The following is a 20,575-nucleotide window of genomic DNA, read 5'->3' on the forward strand; positions in this document are numbered from 1 at the left end:
GCCTATCAATCAGTGCCTCTGTAATCCTGAAGAATCCAAGATATTTCTTTTTAATATATTCAGCTCTTCTGCTAGATTTAAGAACCCAAGTCCTCCATTCATACAAATTAATTTGGGCCCTGCAAGTAAACAGAGAATCAACCTTCAGCCTGCCTGAGAGAGACAGAGAAGAGGAGGCCATCACAGCACAGCAAACTTACATTTGCTCAGCACTGGCAAACACTGAAGTCTAAAGAGAGAGGGATGGGACGAGTGTGACTGCTTTAGACTACTGCAATGGATGTAGCACCCCCTCACCCTGCTTATTATACATCTCTGTATGTCCATAACATATCTATAGTGTTTTACATGTGATCCATGGACTAATAGAAGAGCAGCATCTTAGGGTCAGGTATAAATAAATTAACTCAAGCATTTATTATGACTCAGCAATGAAAACACTCATACAGAATTAGCATAAAAAGTTAACACTGCATAAACATCGTATTTATAGCTACAAAAGCTATGTAATAAGCTTTTCTCACAGTCCTTCAGTGTGGCTGTTCTACTGTGTTTTGATTCTTGCCCTTTACTCAGATCTTTCCTTCAAAGCCACGCTGTGCTTGAAATCATCTAAAGGGGAAATAGATCAAGTGTGTTCAAGGTCTATTTGGTCCATGTCTAAAACCTTGGGGAAAAAATGCTAGACTTCTATATATGCATGCAAACCATGGGCTTCCCTATGATAATCTATATGGCATTATGTAATTAGAATTTGCATATGAAAGCCACGAGAGGGCTTAATATAGCTAAAATAAGATGAACAAGCGTTCTGAAAGTTGTATACAGAATGGGAAAGCTAATGGCAAAATAGTTGATTTCAAATGCCTTTACAGAAGAGGATTACAAAAGACTTGGGAAAATCTTTAATCTATGAAGCAGATAAATATATCATTAGCTTTAATTGCTGCCTTGCTCTATATTCAGTGTCTGCTAATTTTGTCTCTTCTCATCTGAAAACTTGCCCACTAGATGCCACTGTTTCTGCGTATAAACGGCACCACAGCTCTCAAAAGCTGTTTGACCCAAACTACTGCATCCCTCCTCCCTGCCCCTTGTTTTTCACCCCTTTTCTTAAAGTGTTCAGCTCAGCTGACTGAAATAGTCACCTCTAAACCTTAAAAACCCCACCAAACATTAAAACTTTAGCAAATGGCCGATTTTTTCCCCCTTGGGATCCAAGACTGCTGTGAACACAGATGCTAGTGTGGAGTCTGCACGGTTATGTGGGTGACATGGTTGAAAGTTTCTACATCGCACATTGGAGTGGTGACATTATACTCTCTGCCATTCAAATGCAGATCTGAAGAAAGGATTTTGTGCGGCTGCAGTTCTTCCCTCTCAGAGTAGGTCCCATTTGATCTATCTCCAGTAACCCCAAAATGTAAGCTGCAGACTAATTGGTAAAAGCATCACTCTTTATGGCATTACATTATCTTACTATATTTATTACCTTTAGCAGATGGAGGGACTAGGTGTTAGGTGCGGTATAAACCTGTACAGACAAGGCAGACTGTGCCTAGGGCCCAAAATGTAGTACCACTTATAGAGTACATAAATAATACCAAATCTAATTTAAATACACAGTAACTCAGGGAAAAGAGACAAAGGCTGGCATTTCTGAAAGCATCAACTTCTTCAGCTAGGCCTAGACTAAAAGATTTTATCACAGACAGATAAATAGTATATGAAGGAGTTATGCTATTGCCACTAAGCAATTTGGCAGTTCAACTAACTGGCTGTTTCTATGAGACTGCCTTACCTTGCAGGAGATCATGCACCAGAAATACTTGGTTATGAGGACTGGAATTTCCAGTCAATCACTTGCTTTATTCAAAATTCACTTGCACAGAGGTGAAGGCAATTGGAAATGCAAAACTCGAACTTGCCAGTTTGTAGTTTAGATGATAGGGTATTTGCCTGCTTCTCATGGGGACTGAAGAGTGTACTCTTCTAGTCACGATGACAGTGCTGCTTCTCTGGAGCATTCTGAAAAGTGAACATCAAAGACAGAGAAAAAGTAAATAACCATAACAATCTGAAATGAAAGAGTGTGTATGGAAATGATTCCTTGCAGTACTTCAGGGCTTTCTTTTTTGCCATAATTGCAGCCTTGTTTTGAATATTGGAACCTCATTTTGAATGAAGGCTTCTGTTATCTGTCTTAATGAATGAATGCATAAATAATGGAGTGAAATTGGATTGATTGAATGTGATCACTGCGGTAGGAATCCAGTTTAGATTCTCAGTAAACGTTCATTTTTTAATGACTGAAGAGATGAGCGTGTACTTTGGGAGGTTATCTGAGCCTTTTATGGTCTAAAAAGGGTAGAAAATCTTGTGAGAACTGTGTGTCCTGAGATGTCTGGTACGTGATTGGAAATGCTGAGTGATCTGTCTCCTTTCTGGCATTTTAATCCTGTTTCAGGTCTGGGGGTAAAGATGTGCACTGAAATGAAAAACAGGAAAAAGCAGAAAACGTTCAATGAACTCTGAGCTAATACAACTCTCCTTGTTCTATCAAACAGGCATGTCCAGCCCAGTGTAAGGCTCAACATGAAACCAGAATTCTGAAGCACCAGCATTATTCCAAATCTCATGCTCCTCTTGGTCCTGCCTGTCTTTTTCAGGATGTTTCAATACGTGATGATGAGTTTAAGTACCACTTCTTTTTCCAGGGAGGATTTGGATCTAAAGATCCATTTGGGCATCTCTTTTTTGCACAGAGCATCGTACACATACCTTTATTAAACTGAGTGAGCCAACATTAAATATAGGAGATCTTGGAGCAAAGACAAAGTGGGGCAGAACATTGCTTCATTTTGAATTTTTCAGAATAAAGAGTAATTACTGAATGGCTTCAGAAATCAATTTAGCAAAATGCTCTAAATGTTCAGAGTATGCTTGGCTTAGACATTTGCTCTTGAACTCTCTTGCCGTGACTATGAATATGTACCCATATAGTGCCTATAAAACTGACACAAGAATCCAGTCTACAAAATGCCTGGATTATCAGATCCATAGCACTTCTACTCTCCAACAGAGCCCAATATTTCACTTAATGCAATCAGGATGTACTTCTCTATACTTCCCATGCACTATATAGGATTAGTTCCAGCATCAGTAATAAACTTCAAGCAGATGAGAAAAATTACTCACACACATAATTATTTGCAGAATATGAGCTTGTCCTGGTTATTTAAGATAAATGGTTCTAGTACATAGATTTACCCGGTTCAATCAGCAGATTGCTCACGTTTTGGTGGGCCCTGTTTTACTTTGGGCCAAAACCAGGCCTAACAGACAAAGCTCAACTACTCTGAGTGTTGTCACAGCCTCTATTGATCAGCTAGAGACACAGTTTAAACTAAACACTGCAGAATGACGGGTTTGCTCCTCTCTGGCTGGGAGGCAATGTCCATAAGATGACTATAGCAGAGCTCACCTACCTCCCAGGAATCTGAGGTGCGATCAGTGATGAGTGATTTAAATAAACAGGGTTGGCTGCATAGCTGCATAGAAAGAAAAGCCAAACATAAACCCAAGCTTTACCAGTAACAGGAATGCAAATGTAAATGTAAATAAAGCATACTTAATAATGAACAATGATGGGATTTATCTGCTCTTTCTAGGTCATGATTGCTTTGATCCTAAAGAAGAGTCTCAAAATAGGCATTCTACCAGTGTCCATTTCTTGTCATGCATTACGAGGGACATGAAGTCTACAAAACTTGTCCCTGAACTCTCTCAAAATCAGATCCTCAGTAATTATGCAGACAGAACAATTGTGTAGCACTGACATGGCCGTTTTCCTGCTCAGACACCCATGTTCATGATACTTTGAACATTTTACTCCTGTGGTTGCAAAGCATCCTGTGCTTATGAAGTTCTGAATTTCACCTGGCAGCGTCTTCATTGCTACGCAGACAGCGGAACATTTGGGATGGAGAATCTTCACCTTCCAATCATGGAGCAATAACATTTTCCTCTACAAGCAAGCCTTGACTAGGATGTGGCAGACCCTTCACAATAACATGGTGGGCTCACCCAGTCTGGCGTAAGCACAGAGCTCTCCCTCCTTGTCCCAGAACCTTCCCACCTGCTTTTTGCACCATTGAAGGATTGTTTCACAAGCACAGCACCAGGCAAGAAGTCTCCATTCCTTGCAGAGCACGCCATGGATCCATTCCCCTAGGAAACCCTCTGCAATCATTGGACATTCATGAGAAGGGTATGTAAACCCACGGGATTTTAAGCAAAGAAGGTAGTTTTGCCTCACACACACACACACATCTGAAATTAATCCAGGCTTACAGCATGGCCTTCCTCTCCATGCTGCCTGTAAGTCATCAGCGGAGCAGGGTTTTCCTGGAAAAGACTGATCAAGGTTCTGGGAAAAAACCCACCAGTATAAAGGAATGACTAACATGGAGTGTCAGCCATGGGAAAAGCTGCAGAAAGGTTTTGTGCTCAATTTATTGGTGCCATGGCACGCACAGGAACAGCGCTGGACTCTTGTCATCTGCAGGGAATGGAACAGTCCATCAAAACAGCTGTTTCTGTAGTCATGGGACAAGACCAGTGCAAGAAATTTACAGGTCCAATGGAAGACCTTAATTTACTGGGAAGTGACAAGGCCTCTGTGGTCAACCTGTGTAAAATTGACTCCTTTACACCTTAGTTACATGCCATTGGATAGTTACTCTAAGCCTGTGGGTATATTTATCATTCATGCAGCATCCCGACCCATCAAAGGGCTCTACTCACAGTAGGATGTTGGATTCCTCACCTTTCTAAAAACAAAACTGCAACGACTTAAAAACCCCTCACACTTTTGAAACGTTCACAAAGCAAATGCTTCCTGAAAGCAACTGACAGGTAGTTAGGGCTAAATAAGGACAGAGTTCTGCACAGCAAACAAAGAATGTCATACTCTTGTTCACACACCAGCTAGACCTGTGGCCAATAACTGTATGTATCAGGAACTGTCTACAGCAGTACTGTGCAGCTGTAGATTTGATTTCTTTCTAGTCTGTAGAAGGTTATCCTATACTGTCCTGTCCTGTATTATCTACTGGTACTATTTTACACTACAGATATCCTGTATTATTGTATGAGTTGCATTTCAAATAGGTGACTGTAGAGGAAACTCTCAGACTGCACAACAGCTGAATACCATGATTCACAGGAATCAGAGGCCTTGAGCCTAAAAAAGAAATAATTTAAAAATAAGATTAAAAAATAAATAGTAAGGGCCTCATTCTGTAAAATACGAGTGAGTCTTGCCCATGGAAGTCTTCCAGTGAATCCCAGCCTTCCACAGGAGTAAAGAGGCTATGATATACGGTACTCACACAGGTTTGTTTCTGTTATCACCAAATACAATTTTGGTAACTCTTAAACATGCTCAATTCCTTGCTAACACAGAAGGGGATGACAGGTTGGTGTTAAGAATACTCTCTGGGATGGATCAAGCCTGAACTGCTACTGGTTATCTCCTAGAGCCTCATGAAGAAATCAGAATCTCCTCTTCCATTTAGGAAACATCGTTCTAGCCCCCATGGACACAAAGAAAAGCTTGAAACATGACTTGGGTACAGCAGATTCTGCCTACAGCCCTAGGGAGGGAGCAGTTCCAAACACAACATACCTTGTCCTTTCCAATTCTGACACTTATTGGCAACTCTAAGGAGGGCCAGGGTAAAGCCTGAAGGCAAGAGCAGCATGGCACACCATGGCAGGCCAGAGCTTGCTTTCATTCAGCCCTGCCATCCAGGCATGTACACTTACTCATTTTCCAATTTGAAAACCACAATTTTAGGCTCACAGGCAACAAACTTCATTTCAAAGCAAATCACATAAATGTAATAGATTTGCATCTGTTTATTTCTATGTATGTATATATCTACAGATATTTTAATGTACTCAAAATGATAGAAATTGAGCTTATGTTTCAGCAGTGGATGGATCTGAACTGCATTTCAGCATCCCAGCAGCAGAAATTAAGGTTTTCAAGAACACTTTCTGCCCAGAGAAATTTGGTTTTAAGTCCTCAACATTTGAGGGCATTTCAGTGATACACAAAGTTTTGTTCACTTCAAATCCACAGCGGGGTGTTAATAGTTGGTATTTTAGATGAGCTATCACAATACCCAAACTTCGTTCTTTTCACTCTTCCCTGTTTATTATTAGATGCTTTAGAGCTGCTCAGGGAAAGAGAGAAAAATGTCTCCTATTTCACACTGCACAGCTGTGGCAGTGCTTGGGAAAAACAGTTTAAATATTAATATGGCTTTGGGCTAACAGCGTTTCTGCAGAGGCCCTTCAGTGCAATGACTTCCAGCAAAGTGAACAGCCACAGAAAGAGTCAAAGACTAAAATCCCTGCAGCTGATAGCAAGCCAATTTCTGTTTTGGTGCATGCCTACAGAACTCATTATGTGTGATTGTATCAGCCACAGCTCTCCAGTCCAGCCTCAGGAAAGAATCGCTCATAGATGGAACAGACTATGGAGTCAGAGTCAGAAATGTCTTCCTTGCCTCACTCCAAGCTTTAAGTGTGAACTGGACCCTCTCATTTCTCTTCTCCACACCAGCTTAAGTGAGCTGGGGATATCTCCATGTGGTTTAAGGAGCTTTTATCAGCTGCACAGCCTCATCCTTGGTAAATTCTGCAGCTGTGGTTAAACTGCCCAGGGAGGTGAAAGCTTTCTTACCCGACACTACCAATGTGTCTAAGGGTGTGTACTGTGGTTGTCTGGACTGCTCTGCCACCGGCCAGCCTGTGTACCGATCATTCCAGCTGCACCTAGAGGTGACTCACCCCACACAGCGTTTCATCCACCCCAGAAAGAAAGAAGGCTTCCCCTCAAACAAAATACTCCAGCAGTACATTTCCAACAGTGCCCTGAACAGAGGGCATTGCTTCCACTTTGGCTGGGATCCATCCTGAGGAGGAATGGTTCTAGCACGGATGACAGACTGGGCTCACTAAGTGTTGCAGCATCACTTACACACTCAGAGTGCTGACGCATCTCCAATTCTGTTTTGAGAAGGAATCATCCTGTATATCTGAAATCCATGGCTGCCAAGCGGTAGGAGGAGGCCATTTCCATCACTTCAGTTGCTCATCTATTTCCTACTTACCAGGATGACAAATGTTGAAGCCACTGAGTTAATTTATTAATTTATTCCCAAGCTTTTAATTCTGCTCCATTTGCATCAGCAGCTTTGCTGTTGAAACTGCACTCTCTCAGGAGTGAAGTGAACAGCACCTGTGGCTCCAGGCTGCCAGCAGCAGGACACACACGTGCCCAGAACAACTCGCTGGAGCAGAGGGAGAAATGGATTACAGCTCAGGGCTACACACAGTAAATCATCAGTACAGAGACCAGCACAGGGACAACAGAAACAGCAAAACGTGCTCTTTTAGAACACGACTCCTAAATTAAACAAGACAAGGAAATGTATGCAATGACAGCAAGGTCACTTTTTCCTTCACTGTTGCTCCAGGCTAAGCCCACACATGTGTCTCATTTATTTTCACCTTTGTGTTTCTGCTGTCTTTATCCTGTAAGAGATGTTACAGAGCATTATCTGTGGAGAAGGACTACAAAAGATGCCAGGTATGTATTAGCTCATGCACTTTTGGGTAATTTCCTTATGTCTGTGGAATCCAGTTATAAAGTGCCGAATGTTCCCCGTTGAAACTCAGGTCCCGTTAACGGCAAGCAGCATACAAACATCTCCCCATATAATGTTGCTATATAGACCAACTTACTGACTCTGGACTGCCCGGGCTGTGTTCACCCGTGGGGTGACAGAGCTGATTAGATGTTGCAAGGGATTGTAGTGGTTACTGAAAATCAGGGAGATCAGCATTTACCACAACATTAGCATGCAGACATTGTTCACTTATTTGCCTCATGACCAGATTTTACCAACGACAAACATCACCTTCTGATCTCCTTTGCTATCACAGGAACAATGAGTGGCATTGCTCAGATTGATTGCGATCAGGCTGGGGTACTTAGCTACTATAAATACATCACTTCAACCATCCTAAAATTTTTAGAGTGGAATAATGAACCAGCAACTAAAGTATCCCAATTCCACTTAAGTTAGCACTGAGAGTTCGCATTAAACTGAAAAGCTCCATAACTGTATATCATTATTTATTAAGAGCCAGACTTTCAATAGAACTTTAAGCTAAAATTAAGATGTAATGCTTCCAAAAATGCAAGTTCACGTTGAGAAACTGTGCATGGCTCAATTACTGGAGAGCCAATCTCCCCAAGCCCTGGAACAAAGCAGTCTGCATGTATGTGGGCATGGAAAACTGCTCCACCAAAGTTCATATAAGGAAAATAGAATCCACTGTTCTAAAAGGAGTGTCATAAAGTTTGATGTGCCTATTTCAAAAGCATTTGGAACAGATATTCCCCCCCTCTGACCAGACAGAAATGTCTTTGCTTCCAGCTTTAATGCCAATTCCAGGGGAAAAAAAAAGGAATTACACTTTCTGGCAATTTGGAGAACATGGGACAAAGTTGGAAGGAGCCCAGGTGGGAAGAAAGCTGAGGGGGATGTGATGGGAGTGAGCTAGGGCTGGAAACAGAAGACCTTTGGCTGCACTTTGATTGAATCAGGTGAGGCCAGCAGGGACAAACATCAGGCTGGTTTCTGAGAGCAGAGTCCCTGCCTCTGCTCTGTGTGGAAACAGTGTCCCCATTTGGCTCTTTGATCCTTCAGCTTAATTCAATCCAGGGACAAATCAGAGTGAAACTGGGTGTGTGCGGGTTCATGTGTGCACACACGTTTGGGGTATGCATGGAAGGATGGATGGAGACAATGGGCGGTGGGTACTGCCCCTCTTCCATGTGCTGCCTGAGCCAGCTCCTGCTCCTGCCACACCTTTCAGGACACACAGAGAGATGATTTTGCAAACCCAAGTGCTTACAGAAGCAGAGATTCCAGTGACAAGAGCTGATCTTTGGGATGCCTGAATCCCTCACAGTTTCACTGCGTGGCTGCAGCGCCAAGGGGTTCCTCATGAACCTGCTTGCTCTGGGGCTGCCCAGCACACTGCTTGGCTGTCAGTCTGTCAGCCCATCAGTCAGTCCACTAACATTGTATGCTTGCCTCAGAACCGCACCAGGTCATCACACCGGGTGATGGCTGTAACCCCCTGGCCTGTGTCACTGCACCAGCCTGAAACACCACAAAACCTGAGCAAAGATTACTGCAAACTTACAGATGACCCCAAAGGAAGTTTCTGTTGCTGGTAACAGGCCAAACCAAACCTGCTTATGGCACAAAATGCTTCCACAGTGAGGCGGTGCCAGACTCGGAGAAGCCCAAGGCAGCATAAAGTATTTCCTCCTGTGCTCTGAGGATCTCTTGGCCCACAGTGGCAGTGCCACAGGGATTATTGTTGGCACAATCCTTACATTCTGCCTCCAGAGCTATTGTCCTGTGCTGACCCGAGAAAGGTTCGTCCTGTCTCATAAGGGGAGAGCAGATGAGTTGGCAGAGAAGGGGCAGCAGATGCCAGTCTGAAGGCACCGTACATCTGCCGCCTTCTTAGGTTTGTCCTTGGGTCACCAACAGGACATGTGTTGTCTCCTCTGTTGAAGCCCCTGAACCTACAAAGAATCACTAGTATGGCAATGTCTGTTGCAGTCCATACCATGAAAAATGAGAGACTGCCACAAATTCCAGGTAGAAATTTCTTTTTTCTGTCCCTAAAACGAGTGTCTCACTCATTTTATACGCAAATGCCAAAAGGCTGTTGCAAAGAAAACCCTTCTGGTGCAGAAGTTTACACGGTTTCATGGTTCTGCAGTTTGATATTGCTTCTACTTCAAGAACTGGGAGCTGTGTTTACAAGAAGAGTGGCTACTTTAAATTAACTGAATGGAATTAATGAGGAAGTGTCTGGTGTAGCTGTGCCTACCTAGCCCCACCGTCTGTGCATCTGTGTTTTGATATATGGCAACAATACAGAAATACTGTATTCTGGGATGTGAAGTGGCTCAGTGGAGGAGGATATAAACCAGATGTGTAACATATCCAGTGAGCACTCAATGTACCTCCGGTGACCTCTCTGGAGATGATACAAATGCAATCTTTTTTGGAGACAAAGAAATAGAAATGAGCTCCAAGAGCAGGGAGGGAACAGACCAGCGCAAGTCAGAGAAATAGAAACCATTTCAAGCTACCAAAAAATAAAAGGAAAACAAGAGCAAGAAAGAGCACATTTCCCCCTAAGTGAAAAAGGAGTTAAGCGTCTTTCCCCTGGGTTTTGAGTCAAACCATGAAGATATTTCTCTGCAGGAACCTCCAGTTTGTTTCACAGAATCTTTTGTTAAATTGTGTGTATGATTTACCTCAGAATGCAGTTACAATAAAGCCTTAATGTCACCCTAAGTTTTATCCTAATAGTGCAAGTGTTTCCCATCGGCCCAGATTTTAGTGGAACGATAGGACTCCTCATGGCAAGTCCCAGCAAACTGATTTTGGAGGTTCCATCTGAAAATAAAACCTCACCTTTTTTTCTCCAATAAGGGATTTTAAGTTGTTAATGGCCATTTTCATTTCTTTTAAACCTGGGCATGTCACTGGATATCAGCCTCTACTGCAGCAGGGGGAATAAATACAGCAAATCAGTGTAAACAGTTTCCACCCAGATTCTGATACCCTGACTGAATGGGCTGGTTTGCAGATACAGTGATATTAACTGCTATCAGGTGTCATGGACTCTCACCCAGTATGACTGAAACAATGGTAGAGGATGAAATCTGTGGTGTAGAGCTGTTCTGTACCAGACAACTGCATTGAGAAGGTGCATATAACCAGCAATAGTGATCACCAGCTCTGTGGTAAAACTGCAACAAGCATGAGCAAATGGAAAACACTGAGCTGGAAGATTTGTGTCTTTCCAGGATGATCCTGCATTTTCTCTTGTTCTGTTACTGGGTTTTGTGCTCCCTTTTGTCAGCACATTCTGCTCTTGTCTTCTTGTCAGCACAGTGTGCTCTTGTCTTGTGCAGATGTGCTGCACACAAGGGCTGTGTACACCACAGCAAAGAAAGTCACTGATGCTACAGAAGTTATTGCTGCCAATGGGTTTGAACCTGCCCACTCTGAGCAGTGGGGATGAGGATTTTTCTTCTATGGCACAGTTTGGGAGCTCTGTCTCTCTTCTCCCACCTTGGCTGCTGGCGCAGCAGGTCCCAGCACTGTCCCTCCCCATTCCCACACAGACGGGTGGGGAACGGGTGGGCTGGGAAGGGGAGCTGAGGAATTCTGGTTTGGCACCCCTCGCGCACCGCGGCAGCCAGGCGGCAAGGAGGGAAGGCAGCCGGAGCCAAGCACAATGCTAACACGGATTGCTTCTTTTGGAAAGGAGGAAACCCAGGAGCCACAACTGAAGCACTGCTCTGCTGTTGGGATAACTCAACTGTGTATATACTGCGTGTTGCCCCAAAGCCTAACAGAACTAGGACAATATTTCACTGGGTTGGGAAAGGATCTTTGGGCTGGGTCTCAGAAGTGAAATGCTCATTGTTTAAATAATTTGGAAAAATATGTTGTTTTAATTTGGTTGACTGGTCTGTGGAAAAGTTTGGGATGGCGCGCACATTGTGGGGAAAAGGCAAAAAATGAGAACAAACAGGAGATGGGAATTAATTTGACATGCTGGGAGCAGGACTGCTGCGGGACTGTAGAAATCACAGGCTGAGAAAGAAGGCAATACAGATAATGTGTTTGCTGCTGAAGAGATGGGCAGAGGATTCCCAGGACAAGGAGTGCCTGGAAACCCCAAGTGTACAGTGGCTACTGGGAAACGGGAAGGTGCTTATAACAGAGGAGCACAGCAGTTACCAAGGGATGTGAGAGGCTCACATCCTAGCTAGTTTCGCTTGTGTGGGTTGGATGCTTCTAGTCTAATCAGGCCGTCATTCAATGGCCCTTTGGGCTGCTACTGAAAAAGTGGTTCTTCCCTTCCCTCTTCCTCCACACACTCATTTCTGTGCTCTCTTACACCAGCACAAGCATTCATGTGGCAGTGCCACCCTCAGAAGCTAACTGAAAAAGAAAAACAAAGCATACAACTAATGGAGCCGATATTCAGCTGGGTCAGGTCTGTTCCAAAGCCGTAGCAACTCTGGTGCCAGATGAGAGTGGGTGAAAAGAGTGACTGGGTGCAGAGGAAGAGGGGGGAGAGGAGTGGAACAACCGCTTTCAGCAGCAGCCAGATTTCTGCCAGATTAAAGTGACCGTGTAACCACAACCTCTTTGAGTACCCCCCTTAATTTCATTTTGGGCATGTGAAGAATCAGCTATTACTGCTACTGAGTTAAGAGCAGCACAAACAGGCTTTTATCATCTGATGGTCTCACATTTGCTGAACTTGTGATGTGCTCTGTGCTCCGCCAGAATTTCTGGGAGGATCTGTGGCGATTATAAGGAAACCCACCTAGGGACAATATCATTCCAGTGTAAGGAGGCTGGTATGTATGCAGCCACTTCAGCAGCTCCGTCTGCTATGAAAGCAAATGAACTCAAGAGCAGACAAGAACTGAGATGTGAAGTTAGAGTATAAATCTGACTGCATAAATTAAAAGGACGGGAATGCAATGGATTTTGAATAGGTTCTTTCACATGACAGTGTTCTCCTGGAATCAGAAAGCAGACATTGCAGCAGAAAAGCTTTACAGTGCTCTGAAATAAATATTAGTATTTCTCCTAGCATAGAGGAGTTAAATGAAGTGGCAAATCAAAACACGTATGTGTATGCATATACATTAGCTAGAGATAGAAAGTGTGGACTGTAGTGAAAAGGGGTCGATACGGAATATTGTCCATAGGGTATTGACAAAACATTGGCTGCATGTTGCAAGTTTCCTACTTTCTCTAAGACATCTTCTTTCTGGGCTAGAACTGGCACATACATGAAGGTCTGAGCGTCCAACTTGGAATTTCAACTTCCCTATGCAATTCCCTGCACATCACTTTATGGAAAGAGTCATGACACTGTGGGGCAATGCTCCCCTCAGTCAGCAGTGAAAGATCCAAGGGGGAACTGGGCTCTTTACAACATTACAACATACACAATATCTCTGCAGATATAACAGAAGCAAAGTAAATTAGGGTGAGTTGAGATCCAATGACTCTCCTACAGGGTGTCCAAGAAGCAGCACGATGGCATTTTAGGTCACTGCAATGACGACACCAAAACCAATGCTGGTTATAGTAGCTCCATGCCTGGGCCACAAGTGACTTAGGGCTATTCATTCAGTTACTATTCACATACCACTATGAAAGTAGCCATATCCCAGAGGGTTTACAGTAAATGTTATTTTTTGCCATTTTCTTCATTTTTTGATTAGGATTTGTATCGTTTATCTGCAAGTCACAGAATCATAGAATTGTTAGAGTTGGAAGGGACCTCAAAGATCATGTAGTTCCAAACCTCCTTTGTAGGCGTTAATTCGATGTTGAGTAACTAAATATTTCAAGCTTCAGTTGTCATAATTTCAGTGATAGCTCTCTTCAAGTTTGTGCTTTCACATTTAATGATTTCAATGTATTTATGAAAGAGTTCTGGACTTTTTTCTTTTCCTTTCAAAACCAGCACAGACCAAAAGGTCTGGAAAACGCAGCAAAATTTGGTTTTCTTGTTAAAACTGAATTCATGACGCACGTCTTCACTGAAATGATACCTCTAATTCCATATATGATGACATTGGGTAAATTATATTTCTGGTGCTAATAGGCTTTGATTACAGCTTCTTTCCCCGCAGGCAATTACTTCTGAAGCATTAACAACTTCCTCTCTCAGCTGGCCAGCTCTTCTCTTACTCTCCTCATCCAAAGCCTGCCGAGGTTGGTTTCCAGCCCTTTGACTCAGACGCACTATCCATGTCTCCTGATCTCCTGTGAGACTGGGAATTACTCACCCTCTGTCTTATTAAATTTCAGCTGGCCTTGGCGATTGGCCTGCTCCAAGGGTTGCCCTGTCAGGATGCTTATTTACCTTCACCAAAACACCAGAAAGTCGTTTAAACTGAAAACATACCAGTGAGGAGGTGCACGCCAAGCATTCCAGCATCCTAAATGAAAATAATGATTTAGAAGAAAAAATACCAAACGCTGCTGCAGTTTGGGGTGTCTCTGCCATCAGTAAAGGATCCAGCCAGTCATTTCGTTCAAAACAAAACACAGAGCCTTTCTCCATACCCTCCCTGATCAGACCACCAAAGCACTTCGCATCTCCCTTCTGCTCACCAAATATTTTTATGATTTTCCACAAGAAACAGCCAGGCCAAACGCGCACAACCACTGCGAGGGGCCGGGAGAACATCGTGTCTCCAGACACCGGGAAAACAAAATAAATCACGACAGGAACAACATTTTATACGGCTTGTTTTTTAAATGATGGTTTGCTATAAGGAAATGATGATCAGAAGCGTGAACTGAGCTGAGGAGCGAGCAGCTCTTCCTGCCTTAGATCTTGGAGCACTGTTATTATCAGGAAAAAGCAATCTTCAGAAGCAGCCAAGAGGTTTAAGAGCACCAGCCATGGTGTTTAGAAACCCTTTCCCTTTAAGATCAGAATGTTATTAATATAGACTGTCTATGCTAATAAATAACATTCGCGATTTTAACAGTGAGGGCAGTTCATCACTGTGGTATCTTATCTAGGGATGAACAAGATTCCTGTTACTTACAGTCTTTAACTCAAGACTTGGCGTGCGTCTGTGTGTCATGCTGCGATGTAAAGCAGAGACATGAGAGCCATTTTGAAACCACCTAGCTCCCACAGTAATGTGAGGCTAGCAGCAGAAAGCAGGGTTAGTACAAACTGATTAGGCCAATTTAACCAGCTTTCTGGTAAATGACCCCATTCAGTTCAGCTGGAGTGCCCTCTGTCCCCACCAGCTTATTTGAAGTTACCCAGTGTATCTTTACTCTTCCTGTGGTCTCCAGTGTAGATGTGACACTGCTACCTTTCTATCTGAAGTATTAAAGCTCAGATAGATACACACTGGATGATGCTCGTGGCCTGGTAGCCAGTCCCTCTCTAAAGAGCGTGCAGATAAAATACAAACACTATAACTGAGATCACTCAGCAACATGGGTAAGAAAGGTCTTCCTCTGGGACCGGGTGGCTTTGGTCCTCTCTGACCCCCTGCTCTTGCTTGTGAACCTCAGACTATGTGGGGAGTTAAGTACTGGGACCTTCCTGGTTTGCATTGTTGTCAAGAGTCACACAGAAGCAGCTCTCTGAAAGCAGTAAGATGCACCCATGTAAGCATTTGATGCCTTATTGCACTTCCACCCTAACCTGAGTGTTAACCACTACCTTTCTACCTGTATTCCCTCCCCATAAGGCAGAACAAACCCCTATATCAGTATCTGTTTCTATTATTAAACTGGATATTCCCCTCCCAGCACTTCTGGTCTCCTAACATTTGTCCTTGGCTACCCTTAACAAATCTGCATGGGGAAAGGTTCCTGCCTCTACTGCATGGGGCTGATCGTGCCTCGCTGGCACAGCAGGCGCTTCGTGAGTGGCAACATTTCAATCCCACTTTATGCTTTGCCACCAGAAAGCCAGGCACACGCACTGCAATGCTGCCCGTGCATTACCACAGTGTCTTCTATAAGAAAACATGGATCTCTGCCACTAGACAGACACAGAAACTAGTAAGCTATTCCCTGCATTCCTCTATCCCCCTGGGCAGCCTGTGTAAGGGAAGCCATTGATGCCTGCCATCAGATAGACACACAGACTAGTAATAAAATACCCATGATTCACTGCATTTTTATTCCTTAGGGTGCTTCTGAAGAGGGAGCTACTGATTTCTTACTTATGTTTAAATGATTTGTGAAGGGAAAAAAACTTCTATTTTATAGCCCCTGCCTTTAGGCATAGGGGAAACTGTTTTCTGTGAGTTCTTCGTTCTGTTTGATAGACAGCTTTCCTCCGCTTACCAATCGCCACTTTGTAAGTTTTTAGGAAGCTAAAGTTTTCCCTAATCTTGTAATTTTAATCAGTTAAAAGTTGCTATCTATTGGGGGTAGCATCAAACCCCTCCAGTCTCTGCATTTACTCATTTTAGTGTGACATCTTCCAGCTTGAAGAACATGATCTTCAATGCCTCATCATTTATAACACCATAGCCCCCTCAAGTGCATGCAATTACATGATAGTGCTCTACCATCATGTAAAAGGCAAATAAGGTGAAGAGAAACAAACATGCCAAATAGTTTTCCCTGAAGTCACACAGAAAACCAGGCAGAGCCAGGCAGAAACCAGGTTCTCTGGATCTCTGGTCACTAGACACGCTGCCTTTCAGACCTTGCCTAGCCCCTGGGTATGGGGAGCCCCAGCATGTGTATGTGAATTATCAGGGAATAACAGCCAGGATCTACTCCACCTACCAGCTCTGTGCTAGGGGAGGCCACAATGGTCCCCTTTGTCCTTTGGAAGCAAGAGGACTTGCAGGTTCTGCCCTTAGCCAGGGATGGGTTTGGGCACTGTAGAGATAGGCATAGCACAGCAACCTAAGATAGAGGCCTCCATGTTCAGCCAACAAGGGGAATCCTATCCCCAAGACAGACTGGAGCCACATCATTGCCTAACGCTCTAGAAAGCACAACATCCCCTGGAACTCCCCACGGCAGGGCCCTCACCACAGGGCATATTTTGGCAAGTGGTGTGAATATGGCCCTTCTTCACCATTTCCTTTCCATATTAGTCACATTTAGTCTTACCTCTGGAAGCCTAGCATAAGTGCTGTGTCTGGTCAGGGAGAAAGCAAGCACAGCATTTTCTGTAGGCAAGCATCCACAGCTCAAAACCACCTAATAATACGTCTCAGTTCTTCCTGACTTGGTAGTGTCTGCATTGAAGAGGCCAAGGTTTGGAAGGGAAGGAATTGGCCAGGACAAAAGTGCATTGGCAGAGCTCTGTAGAGGCACTCACGCAAATCCTGCCCACACTACAACTGGATCCGTCCAGGGCTTTCATGATCACTGGATGTGCCAATCTGTTTTTAAAAGCAAACAATTAATAAAGGGAGAGAAAAAAAATGAACTAACTGCTTGGCCTGAAGCTTGTTGCTACTCAAGAACTTCCCACATTGTGCTAAGTGAAAGTAAAGCGTCATGTGTACTCTTTTGGGGTCCAATTCACACCCAAGTTTTTGACCTCAGCAACGTCTGTTCTTCCAGGGATGCTCAAATGCTCAGCTGTGGCTGGTGAGCTCCTGAAGTCGGCTGGCCCAAACAAGCAGAGTTCAAGGCTGAGCTGGCTGAGAAGTAGGTTGATTCTGTGCATTTCTCAGGGAAAGGCTGCTGCGAGAGTCCTTCAGGAACCCAAGCTGGAAAACAAAGCTGTTGCTCATGTAGGGAAGTCCTGAACATCAGCAGTGGTGTGGCAGCTTGCAGCAAGGGAAACACCTCCACCTGGATCTGCACATGTGGAACTCACTTTCCACTTGATATCCACTGCTGCCACTGCTCCTGCAGAGTTAAACAGCAGCCCTGAAACCTGCATCTGCAGCACAGGGTGCAAGGAGGAAGCTTATAGGATTGGCATGATGCCACTTGCAGCGAACATCCAGACTCCAGCTCTGCCAGTCTGTCTTTTACCAACCATTAAACCCTCTTTATTTGACTTAATTGAATTATTTTATTTCAGTTAATCCATAGACTAACCTACAAACCACCTGTGCCATCCTTGCCTTTTCCTGTTGTCTAGAAGGTTTTGTGTTTCCTCCTTGAGAAGATAGCCTAAATCTTCATCTGAGTAGTTTGCACACAAAGAGAGATCTTACTCAGAGGACCTGCTTTTAGGACTGAGACATACTGCAGATGCAATAACTGCATATGGGGTTTTCCTGGTGAAGGTGAAGATACAAAGAATGGAGTAAAGAATTCAACATCCCAAAAATGTCAAATATCAGAAATATTTCTTCCATAACAAAACACTGCTTGAAGCAACTAACAGCATCATTGCCAACTCTTTACTCTCATGTAACTTGAGTGGGAACAGCCTTATTTGCACAAGGCAGGATCAGTTTGTCTTTATGGGAACTGCAATCTCCTCAAGACAACCTCTTAAGTGCAGATTATTAATTCAAGGTAAAAATCTAGACTCATCCAAGAGACACAGAGACTGCCTGAAGCAGAGGTACAGGCTCTGGAAGGAGCAGCTAAACACCTCATTAACTGCGCCTCATGCCGTTTAGTCTGAGTGACTGAGTATTTCCAACACAATTGAAGCTGTGGTTCTCTGAATTAATGTTATTTTTAATAAAAGGAGGCGTTAAGTTGCCTTCTTTAGTGAGCATTGTGGAATGTTTCTAACTTCCCCACCAGACATGGCTGCGTTTGACTGATATTTGTGAGGCACTTGGAGAAGAAATGTGCTATATAAAATTAGAGATTATGCCAAACCTCAGTGTTGGATTAATACGCCTGTGTGAATTTAGAGGATGAAAAGCCACCTTCCATTCAATGGCAAGGTGTCAAATTCCATGTTAGTGTAAACTGATGCAGACAGTTCATTATAAAAAAAGTCATTCCAATTGTACTGACAAAGAATCTGACCCTGGTCCATTTACTTGAAATGAAGCAACCAAAATCCTGGGTCTGAACGTGCCAGAAGTTTGTATTAAAACTGACATGTAAAGCCCAGCTTTGCTTTTTGGGCCTTTTTTAAATGAATCTTCGTATAGTGTTGATATACACTATGCGGATTGAAGCAAATACTAGCAAAGAAGTCACAAATAGGCAGAAAGATGCTTTATAAATTATAGAATTTTAAGGTTATTAGATTTCTTCATACATTTTGTATGTTCACCTGAAATCGCAGAGCAAGCGCCTCTGCTAGTTCAAAGCAAGAATAAGTTTCTGTTCAAAACTAAGGAATGAATTGTGTGTCCTCTCAACCTCTCTCCATCCCTCCCACGATGTGGTAAATTGGGAAAACTCGCTCTCTGCTAGTGCATGAAATGAGGACACTGCAGCCCAGTCCAACAGCATCTTTGAACACGAGAGAGCCAAACACTGCAGCTGCAGTAGTATCTCCAGCCAGATCCCTACTGCTCCGGAGGACACAGCAATGCAGATTACACCAAACACATCCGCAGGACCATTTTCAAAGCGGTTTCAGGGCCTCGCTGGGAGATTTTGGCTGGCTAAATTAGCAAAATGCAGAGCATACGTTAGGTCTGTGACTGTAGTTAATGAGTGCTTTGTTTTATTAGATGAATTGGTAAGGAGGGTCATTTTCTATTACATCTTTCCCAGTAGAGTAAAATATCCACCACTGAAAACAGCCATAGGCAATCCAGTATTTTTATATTACCCATGTAAGTTGCTCCTTGCAAATAATGAGCACTCCTACCCAAGCGCTGCTCAGAAGAATAAATGACTAACCAGATTTTATCAGGACACAAGCTAAATTCAATGATTTATGAAGAAATCTTGGTCCCGTCTAATGGAATTTTCCCAAAATAAATTCATGTAAACAACTTGCCACAAAGAGGCAGTCAGTGCTGGCTGGTATGTGTAAACAGCTCTAACAGTTGAGAATATAATCTCCCTGACTGCTGGGTAGTCTGGGGAGATTCATGCAGAGTCTCCGTTCAGAAAACCACCTTTGGCTCTGATCCTCCTGACATCATAATGCCGCCCGTTTCATTCGCTTTTAGTCAATGTTACTGTCATCATAGATGGGGGAATCATTTTGCCTCTCAAAGCCAACACATGTATTTTTATAGTCCTCATCAGAGTCCCAGGATGAGAGTCACAGGGAAGATGAGTGGGAGAAGGTAAGAGAGAAATACGAAAGAATCCATCTCCTGAATAAATGCATTGAACACAATGAAAGTGTGTTCAGTTTCCAGTGGTGGATTACCAATACCTTTTGCATGATCCTTGAATCAAAGTACAATGTGGTCGTATTAATGTGCTGTAGTCATTCTCAGCCTGTTTCCGGGGTCTCTAACTGTTTTCATGGTCTCTAACTGCAAAGTGAATTCAAGTATTTAATAAATTATCTCATGATGATATTTAGTCCTGTTAAGAGACAACACCAAGAGCAATGGGTGTAGAATGAGCTGTGGAAGTGGCTCAAACTGATTCAGGCTGGTTCCCAAATCACTTAGAGCACAGTTGCTCTAAACTGAACCAAACCATTTTCAGTTTGCATCACTATAAGAAATATTTTCTTCTGTGCCTTAATTCATCCTCAAAAGCAACACATCACAGTGAGTATCAGTGCTATTAGAATAAGGGCGAGTGGACAGGCTGGCTGAGTCCCAGCAGTGCTAAGATGACAGTCAGCTTTTTCCAATGCCTATTCATAAAACCAGCATCATTAGCAGTGTAGTGGGGACAACAGCGACAGTACAGCATGTTCTGCTGCTCAGGGCAGGAAGAAATCCTGCCCTATACATGCAGATTTTACAGGCACTAATAAGTCCCTTTTTTAGATTTGTAGAACTTTCAAGGCTTTT

General features: G+C 43.4%; 1 long non-coding RNA gene across 1 annotated transcript; it reads right to left on the reverse strand.

Annotated features, from left to right (window-relative positions):
• Positions 1-3,492: 3,492 nt before the first annotated feature.
• LOC134160496 (uncharacterized) lies at positions 3,493-14,884 on the reverse strand. Its single transcript, XR_009963565.1, has 3 exons — positions 14,774-14,884; positions 7,185-7,364; positions 3,493-3,551 (listed from the first exon to the last, which is right to left on the reverse strand). It is a non-coding gene; the product is annotated as an uncharacterized LOC134160496 (long non-coding RNA).
• Positions 14,885-20,575: the final 5,691 nt, after the last annotated feature.

The sequence above is a fragment of the Pezoporus occidentalis genome, unplaced genomic scaffold (assembly GCF_034315485.1).
Source record: "Pezoporus occidentalis ecotype Australia unplaced genomic scaffold, CSIRO_AGI_Poc_V1 ctg160, whole genome shotgun sequence".
Classification (NCBI taxonomy): Eukaryota; Metazoa; Chordata; class Aves; order Psittaciformes; family Psittacidae; genus Pezoporus; species Pezoporus occidentalis.